Source organism: Microcaecilia unicolor, chromosome 10, assembly GCF_901765095.1.
Source record: "Microcaecilia unicolor chromosome 10, aMicUni1.1, whole genome shotgun sequence".
Classification (NCBI taxonomy): domain Eukaryota; kingdom Metazoa; phylum Chordata; class Amphibia; order Gymnophiona; family Siphonopidae; genus Microcaecilia; species Microcaecilia unicolor.
This window is the reverse complement of record NC_044040.1, coordinates 129,340,134-129,350,607: the sequence shown is the minus strand read 5'-3', so window position 1 is coordinate 129,350,607 and position 10,474 is coordinate 129,340,134.

Genomic DNA, 10,474 nt, shown 5'->3' with positions numbered 1-10,474 from the left:
CCTCCTTGCAGCAGCTCATAGGTTTGCTTGCTTTGAGTGAATGGCAATGACTGCTGCGAGGGGGAGTGGAAACAGAGATTAACCAAATTTATTTATTTATTTATGGTTCGCTTATATCCCACATTTTCCCACTCATGCAGGCTGCAGGCACAATGTGGCTTACAAAAAGTTAAGTAAAATTGCAAGGTAGGAAACTTAGAAAAGTATACAAGGAGTAAACAGGGGGAAACAGTATCTAACAGTATGAATCTAAGCAGGGTGAGGGTCAGGGAGGGTGCATCAATCAGCCGTGCAAAGAGGGGAGTAAGTCTTAGCAAAGAAGTAGGTCTTCAACAACTTCTTGAAGAGGGTGTGGTCCGCTTGAGTTTTAAGGTGCTGCGGGAGAGCATTCCAGTGTTTAGGACTCCAATACATGCACATAGTCAAGAACCTTTTCAGATACCTGCTAAATTAATCTTTTAGGAAGCGGTGTAAAACCTGCTCTACTGGGTCCTCCTGACACAACAGGTAGGATAATGCTACAACACTGAACAAACCATAGCACTGGCCACAGGTACAAGGGAACTTTTTTTTTTTTTGAAACTGCTGGCTTCCTTGCTTACAGTCAGTGGTGTGCTGGAGCCGGCTTGCACTGGCTCGCAAGTCGGAAGAAAAGTTAACAAAGTTGGCTCTTGCGAGCCAGTTGTTAAAACCCGTGAGCCGGCTTTCCTCCCTCACCGACCTGTCCTTTGAATTCTTCGGGGCAGGCAGTCTTGCCTGCTCGCTGCCAGCGCTAACTCTCCCCCGCTGCTGGTGCGCGAACCGGCAGGGGAGAGTCAGCGCTGGCAGCGGGCAGGCAAGACTGCCTGCCCCAAAGATTTAGAAGGACAGGTCGGTGAGGGACGGATCCGGAGGGAGGGAGAAGTCGCTGCTGAACTCGGGAGGGGTGGCAGGGGAAGGGAGTCGCTGGGCATGGGTGGATGGAGGGGAGAGAAGGGTCGCTGGATATGGGTGCATGCAGGGCAGGGGAGAGGAGGGTCACTGGTGGACATGGGTGGATGGAGGGTAGGGGAAAGGAGGGTCACTGGGTATGGGTGCATGCAGGGCAGGGGAGAGGAGGGTCGCTGGGTATGGGTGCATGCAGGGCAGAGGAGGGTCACTGGTGGACATGGGTGGATGGAGGGCAGGAGAGAGGAGGGTCACTGGGTATGGGTGCATGCAGGGCAGGGGGAAAGAAGGGTCGCTGGACATGGGTGGATGGAGGGCAGGGGGAGAGAAGGGTCACTGGACATGGGTGGATGGAGGGCAGGGGAGAGGAGGGGAGAGAGAAGAAATGCTGGACATGGATGGAGGGGAGGAAAGAGTGAGGAAGGAGATGAAACGAGGGAAAAGGAAGAGAGGAGAAAAACTGCACATGGATGAAGAAAATAGGCAGAAGCTGAGGACCAGAAATGAAGAAGAAAGGAGGAAAGGAAATAAATAAATGGAAAGGAAGCCCTGGAAACAAAGTTAAGAGGACAGATAGCAGCAGAATTGGATACTGGGCCAGCATGATCAGAAAAACAGTCACCAGACAACAAAGGTAGAAAAAAATCATTTTATGTTCATTATACTGTTTGGAATATGTTCACTTTGAGAATCAGGTGCTCAACATTGCAATGACAATGTTAACAAAACTATGTAAGCCACATTGAGCCTGCAAATAGGTGGGATAATGTGTGATACAAATGCAATAAAATAAACATTAAAAGTTTATATTTATTTACGGCATTTTATCGCATATTAAACATGACTTAGATTGGAACCTGAGATCATTAATTTTTTTTTCCAGGAGTAATGCATTGCCACCCCCTCTCTCCCCAACTATAGCCAGCTCTGCAATTCTGGGGGGGGAGGGGGGGGCGCAGAGGGGGACCGTTAAACATTTAACAGCACACCACTGCTTACAGTGGACTAGATAGGCTCACTTCCACTCCAGTCTATTGCACCTCTTTAACTTTCTAAAAGATTCGTGCAGCGCTGGGTTATGGCTGGTGATCGCTGCATATTGTAAGCAGTAGCGGCCGTGAAAACAAAGAAGCACTCCTTGTCATTAAACCTTATTTTATGCTTGATGAGAACACCCATGTGAGCCGTGAGCCGTGACCCGATCCGCTAAGTTACGCCCCCCTGTGACGTAATGTTACTGTCGTATGGAGGATCGCAACTTTTAAGGAGGACAAGATTGGTAAGGAAATAGGAGGATCCTGGGAGAGTAAAGAGTAGTTACTTACCTGTAACAGGTGTTCTCCGAAGACAGCAGGCTGCATATTCTCACAAGTGGGTGACGCCACGTCGGCCCCGGAGGATTTTAAAGCAAAATCTAAAAATCTCTTTTACGGCGTTCCGTCGCGCGAGCGATCGCACTGCGCATGTGCGCACACCTCTTCCCGCTCGCTGTGCGGACACGCCCCTCAGTTAAATCCAAAAGATGGAGGAGACAACTCCAAAAGGGGAGTTGGGAGGGTTTGTGAGAATATGCAGCCTGCTGTCTTCGGAGAACACCTGTTACAGGTAAGTAACTACTCTTTCTCCAAAGACAAGCAGGCTGATATTCTCACAAGTGGGGTATCCCTAGCTTCCAGGCTTACACAACACAACAAACAGTGGTCAATTGAGTCTCGCAACGGCGAGGCCAGAATAAAAATTGACCTGAAAAGAAGAAACATCTAAATGAGTAGCCTGGAACAGAACAAAAATGGGCCTAGGAGCGTTGGAGTTGGATTCTAAACCCCAAATAAGTTCTGCAGCCCCGACTGCCCAAACCGACTGTCGCGTCGGCTATCCTGCTGAAGGCAGTAGTGAAATGTGAATGTGTGGACTGATGACCACACCGCAGCCTTAGATGAGCCACCGACTCAGCCATGGCTCTAATTTTGTGAGCTGTGACATGGCCCTCTAGAGTCAGTCCAGCTTGGACAAAAATGAAGGAGATGCAATCTGCTAGCCAAGAAGAAATGGTGCGGTTTCCGACAGCAACTGGCATTAAAAGAAATAAACAACTGGGCGCAGCTTGCTTTCGCCAGGGCTTGTAAGATGAGGGAGAAAGAATGTTGGCAAGACAATTGACTGGACCAGCTGGTACTCTGATACCAGCGCCAGTAAGAACTTTGTCTGCATGCGGAGAACTACTCTGTTAAGATGAGAAGTAAGGTAAGGCGCTTGAGCTACTAGAGTCTGAAGCTCACCGACCTTATGAGTTGAAGGAACAGCCACCAAGGAAAACGACCTTCCAGGTCCAATACTTCAGATGGCAGGAATCCAGTGGCCCGAATTGAGCTTGCAGCAGCTGGATGAAAACGACATTGAGACCCCAAGATACTGGATAAGGAGAGATAGGGGCTTTGACCGAAGCATAAGAGCCAACTGTCAAAATTATTGGGGGTGCTAAGCCCAACAGAAATAATCCCCCCTAGACACATACAAGGAATTCTCTCAATATTGGGGGAGAAGTAAACCTCTCATGAAGTGGACAGCTAAAGGCCAACCTTCTACACGTTGATGATAAGCTCTTATTGCACGAAGATGAATACTGACAGACTCAGACAAGTGTAGAAAGAACTCAAGCAAGGTCTGTATAAGACAAGAGGCAGGATCTAGGGCCTTGCTGTCACACCAGACGGGAAACCTCTTCCATGAAAAAGAATAACACCTCTTTGTGAAATCTTTTCTGGAAGCAAGCAAGAGTCGGGAGACACTCTCTGGAAGACTCAATGAAATCCACACTCTCAACATCCAGACCGTGTGAGCCAGAGATTGGAGGCTGGGATGCAGAAGTTCTGCGTAATGAGAGCTGGAAAACATTCCAACTCCAGAAGAAGAGGGAATCCTATCTGACGCAACTAGAAAGGAGCAATCAAAATTATGGCTCCACAATCTTGCTTGAGAATCAGCAAAGTCTTTTCCACCAGATGTATGGGAGGATACGCATACAGAAAACCTGTCCCCCAAAGAAGGAGAAAGGCATCCGATGGAAGCCTGCCGTGAACCTGCAGCCTGGAACAGAACTGAGGGACTTTGTGATTGGACTAAGTAGCAAAAAGATCCACTGAGGGGGTAACTCACTTCCGGAAGATCTTTCGAACTACAGGCATGCTCAACAACCATGACTGTAGCATTATCCTGCTCAGCCTGTCGGCCAGACCGCTGTTTTCGCCAATTAGATAAGTGGCTTGGAGAAAACATGCTGCGTTGGCGGGCCCACCGCTACATCTGCATGGTATCCTGACTCAGAGGGCAAGATCCAGTACTCCTTTGTTATCGAGTACATCACAACCCGATTGTTTGGTTGAATTAAAAAATTTTGGTTGGATAGCCAGGAGGGATACAACCTTCGTCAGCTTTTGACTGAGTAAGTTGGACGGGACACCTCAGAATCAAAATGGAGAGAAATAACCACCTCTGAAGGGAATTCCGAAAACTGGTGAACAGTTGGGTCACATCCTCTAGATACCCTGAACTTGATACCACTGGGAAGCTAGGATGCACTGAGCGGATGTCATGTGTAAAAGTGCCATGGGAGTTACGTGAACTGTAGAAGCCATGTGCCTAGAAGTCTCAATATTTACTGTGCTGTAATCTGTTGAGATGGGTAATCATCGTGTTAAGGGAACACATGCACTCCCAGTCCATGAACAACAGCCAGGCACTAGGAAAAACATACTCTGGACGCGAAGTGTGTAAGTCCAGAGAGCATAACCAATCGTTTTCCTGAAGTATGGAAAGAAGGATGCCCAGGGAAAGCATCCTGAACCAAAAACTATTTAGGCCCCTTATGTCTATGATGGGACGCAACCCACAAGGAAGGACCTGGAATAGAATCTCAACCCTTCTTGCCCTGGTGGAACGGGCTCGACTGCATTGGCGCTGAGAAAGGCAGAGATTTCCTCTGCAAGTACCCACTTGTGATGGAAGCTAAAGGATTAAGCTCCCAATGAACAATGTGGAAGGTTTGATTCCAGATAAGAATGTATCCTAACCGGACTATTTGAAAAACCCACCGGTTGGAGGATAAAAGAAATCACCTTTGGTGGAGAAAATTTAAACTACCCTCCCGACAGGCAGATTGGCCGGTACGGACATTTTTTTTTTTTTTTTTTTAATGGTGGCTATGCTGAATTGGAGCCAATCAAAAACCCCTCCCTGGTTTCTGCGGAATAGCTGCAGGGGCCTGATTAGGTGCACGCCGCTGACTAGAACGAGCGTGCTGAGGCATAACCTGAACCGGCTGTCGAGAAGTAGGAGTATACGTATGACCCCTTAAGGCACAAGGAAAACTACTCTTCTCTTTAAAGAACTTCCGAGATGAGGAAGTGTATGCACAGAATATCTACAATTTTCTGCTGAGTCTCCTCCTCCAGGTGAGAGGCACACAGTCATGAGAGTCTGCGCATCACTGTACCTAGAGCAGAAATCTAGATGTTACGTTACAAGTGTCGAAAATGCCCTTGGACAGGAACCTGCGACACACCGTGTGCTACCTGACCACCTGGTGAAAGGTTTAGCCTACTCCGGTGGGAATGCTCGTAAAGATCTGGAAGGACTTGATTTTAGGCTAAGGATGTATGCTCTGGCCCTGGGGGCGCCGAAGCAAGTTCTTAGAACTCCTATCTGTTCTGAGAGCAGAATCCACTGCAGAAGACTCAGGTGAAGATGGATAGTCCAGGACCTCGAGCATCTGGGGCCTTGGGCTGATTCACAATCTCCACTGTAATGTGTCGAGACAGATAGAAGATCTAGAGAATTCTCAGCAGAGAAAACCCCATGACTTTCATGTTCATCAGATGAGCCATCATTGAATTGAGCTAACTACTCAAACAGAGCAGCTCAGATTCAAACCCGTCCGACATGGAGGCGCGGTTACCTCTACGACGGGGTCGAGAAATTGACTCTCCAGACGACTCCAGTGAAGGAGGATCGACCCAGTAGGCTGCTAACACCAATACCGGAGGCAGCATCGGTGAAAGAGATCTAATGCCAGGTGAAAAGCTAGATGCCGCAGGAGGCGCTAGCACCAATGGCATCCGAAGGTACCCATGGTACCAAAACCGAGGGCAGAAGCTGGAAATGCTGCCAGATGACTTGCGTGTCCATAGAAAGAGAGGACCGATGGTACCGATAATACCCATGGTACACATGGTCCTGGCACCAACGGTACCCATGGCATCCATACCCATACCTGGTACCGATGGGACCTATGGTACCGATGATACCCGGTACCGATGGTATGCATGGTACCGATGGTACCCATGATACCCGGTACCGATGGTGCCCATGATACCTGGTACCGATGGCGCCCATGATACCTGGTACCAATGGTACCCATGGTACCGATGATACCTGGTACCGATGGTACCCATGATACCTGGTACCGATACCTGGTACCGATGTTTGATACTCGGTACCGATGGCACCGACGGTAGCCATGATACCCGGTACCGCCATGGTACTGATGGTACCCATGGTACCGATGATAACTGGTACCGATGGTACCCATGATACCCGGTACCGATGGTACACATGGTACCGATGGTACCCATGATACCCGGTACCGCCATGGTACCGATGGTACCCATGGCACCGATGGTACCCATGATACCCGGTACCGATGGTGCCCATGATACCTGGTACCGATGGTGCCCATGATACCTGGCACCGATGGGACCTACGGTACCGATGGTATGCATGGTACCCATGATACCCGGCACCGATGGTGCCCATGATACCTGGTACCGATGGTACCCATGGCACCGATGACACCTGGTACCGATGATACCTGGTACCGATGGTAACCATGACATCTGGTACCGATGTACCGATGGTATCGACGTCCGATGCCAGGATACCTCCATAACAGAGGGAGCAACGCTCTCGGCACCGACTGATGTCTGATGCCCGGATACCTCCATAACAGAGGGAGCAAAGCTCTGGGCACCGATGGTACCGACACCCGCTGATGCGCCCGAATGACCTGCCAAGCAGGAGGCGCCGAGGCAGGTGGAGACCCACTCGATGCATAACTGTACCCAGCGTGCATCGGTCTCTGTCGGACTCCAAATTTGATCTCCTTTGGGCATCCCTGGCAAGTAGCATACGTCTCGTCTTTGAGACACTACTTGCACTTCTCAGGGAGATGATCCGGCCCAAGACACATCCGCCGATGCGCCCGAATGACCTGCAGAGCAGGAGGCGCCGAGGCGGGTGGAGACTCACTTCAAAGGTTACACCACTGATTTTGTGTCACCAGGTTGCCCATTCAGTGGCTGACCAGGGTTGCACCTGCTTAGGTTCCTGCTTTTCTCCTGTGACATACACCTTCACCACTTGTGAGGCTTAAAGACAGTGGTGTGCTGGAGCAGGCTATCAGAGCTCTCGAGAGCCATTTGTTAAGTTTTAAAGAATTTTGTGACTTTAACAAATGGATCCTAAAAATGTGGGCTTGTTTTACTTTGCTGGCGAGAGAGAGCTCACAGATAACAATTTACCAGCACTTTTAATAAGAAAAAAGAAAAAAAGAAGCTTATATGCTTTGATTTTCACTTCAGGCACAGCCCCTTGTGACTCTGGCAATTACTTAACTTTTCCTTGCCCCAGGTACAAAAAGTACCTGTATATATAAGCCACAATGAGCCTGCCATGAAAAAGTACAAATGAAAAAAAAATAAAGAACACCCAAAAGGGTAAAATAAAAAAAAGATTTTACTCCGAGGACCTGAAGAAAACACGAAGCACTAACGAACTCCGTGTCTCCTCAGACGCGGAAAAAGAAAAACTGAGGGGCGTGTCCGCACAGCGAGCGGGAAGAGGTGTGCGCACATGCGCAGTGCGATCGCTCACGCGACAGAACACCGTAAAAGGTAAAATTATGTATAATCATACCTGATAATTTTCTTTCCATTAATCATAGCTGATCAATCCATAGACTGGTGGGTTGTGTCCATCTACCAGCAGGTGGAGATAGAGAGCAAACTTTGCCTCCCTATATGTGGTCATGTGCTGCCGGAAACTCCTCAGTATGTCGATATCAAAGCACCATCCGCAGGACTCAGCACATAAGAGAATTACACCCACGAAGGGACACTCTGCCCAGCTCACCACCGCCGAAACGGGGGAGGGGAATTAACCCAGCTCATCCCCACACAAGTGGGGGAGGGGAATCCGTCCAGCTCATCCCCGCGGAGCGGGGGAGGGCCACCACACCCGCCGATGCGGGGGGATCTGGCTTATCCTGCAACCGCAACCGCGGGAGGAGCTGACTGACCCTAACACCGCCGAAGCGGGAGGGGTACAAAGCTGCCCTACAGCCGCACGAAGCGGGAGGGAGTGCCGGCAGAATTTATGTCTCAATCCAGCCCCGTAAAACGGGGGGGAGAGGAATGCAGCAGCTCACTGTAACACAAACTCGTCTCAACTCTTGAAGAATCCAAGTGAAAAAACTTGAACACGAAGTCTTTCTGAAGTAACTGAAGACTAAACTTGAACCTGAAATGCAACCAGAAAAAAAACAGTATAGATATCTGGGAGGGGCTATGGATTGATCAGCTATGATTAATGGAAAGAAAATTATCAGGTATGATTATACATAATTTTACCTTCCATATCATCAAGCTGATCAATCCATAGACTGGTGGGATGTACCGAAGCAGTACTCACCCAGGGCGGGACATTGAAATCCCTGACCTCAACACTGAAGCTCCAAACCGGGCCTCCGCCCGTGCAGCCACCGTCAAACGGTAATGCTTGGAGAATGTATGAGCCGAAGCCCAAGTTGCCGCCTTGCATATCTCTTCCAAGGAGACGGATCCGGCCTCTGCCATCGAGGCCGCCTGAGCTCTTGTGGAGTGAGCCTTCAGTTGGATAGGCGGCACCTTCCCCACGGCTACATAAGCCGCTGCCATGGCGTCCTTGACCCATCTTGCCACTGTAGGCTTAGCAGCCTGCAGACCCTTACGAGGACCTGCAAACAGGGCAAACAGATGATCCGATTTCCGGAAATCATTGGTCACTTCCAAGTATCTGATGATGACTCGTCTCACATCCAGATATTTAAGAGCAGAGTACTCCTCTGGGTAGTCCTCCCTACGAAAGGAAGGGAGACAGAGCTGCTGATTCACATGGAAGCGAGAACAATCTTGGGCAGGAAGGAAGGTACTGTGCGAATAGTCACTCCTGCCTCAGTGAACTGCAGAAAAGGCTCTCGACAAGAGAGCGCCTGGAGCTCGGAAACTCTTCTGGCTGAAGTGATAGCCACCAAAAAGACTGCTTTCAACGTCAGGTCTTTCAGAGATGCCCTTGCCAAGGGTTCAAAAGGCGGCTTCTGCAATGCTCTTAGCACCAGGTTGAGAATCCACGCAGGCACCACTGAGTGCAGAGGAGGGCGCAGGTGATTAACTCCCTTGAGAAAGCGCACCACATCTGGCTGCGAAGCCAGGGAAGCACCCTTCAGGCGGCCCCTGAAGCAAGCCAGAGCCGCTATCTGGACTTAAAGGGAACTGAGCGACAGGCCTTTCTCCAGACCTTCTTGCAGGAACGCCAACACTGAAGAATTGGAGCAGTGAAGGGAGAAAGCGAGCCGTAGAAGTAGAGCGCTTCCTCGCTCTCAACATAGTGGCGATAACCTTGTCTGAGAAGCCCTTCTTCCTCAGACGCTGCCGCTCAATAGCCAGGCCGTAAGACCAAAGGGAGAGGGATCCTCCATCACCACGGGACCCTGATGAAACAGGCCCTGCTCCACTGACAGCCGCAGAGGATCGTCGACTGAGAGCCTGATCAAGTCCGCATACCAGGGACGTCTGGGCCAATCCGGACCCACCAGGATTACCCTGCCGGGATGCTTTGCCACCCGGTCTAGCACCCTGCCCAACATGGGCCAGGGCGGGAACACATAGAGGAGCTCTTGTGTCGGCCACCGTTGGAGAAGAGCATCTACTCCCAGGGATCGAGGGTCCCGTCCTCTGCTGAAAAAGCGCGGCACTTGGCAATTGGCCGATGACGCCATCAGATCTAGGCTCGGCTGGCCCCAGCGCCTCGTGATGTCCAAGAACGCCTGAGCAGATAGTTGCCACTCTCCGGGCTCCAAGGTATGGCGACTGAGAAAGTCCGCCTTGACATTCATGACTCCGGCAATGTGGGCCGCTGAAAGCTGCTCCAGGTTCGCTTTCGCCCACTGGCAAAGACTCATAGCCTCCTTGGCTAGAGGGGTGCTCTTGGTACCTCCCTGGCGGTTGATATAGGCCACAGCCGTGGCATTGTCCGACAGGATCCGTACAGGCTTCAACACCAGTACCGGGATGAACTCCAATAACACCAACCGAATGGCTCTGAGTTCCAGGAGGTTGATAGACCACTTGCCTCTGCAGGAGACCAGAGCCCCTGCGCTGTCCTTCCCAAGCAGTGGGCTCCCCAGCCCATCAAAGAGGCGTTTGTCGTGACGACAATCCACTCCGGGGTCACCAGA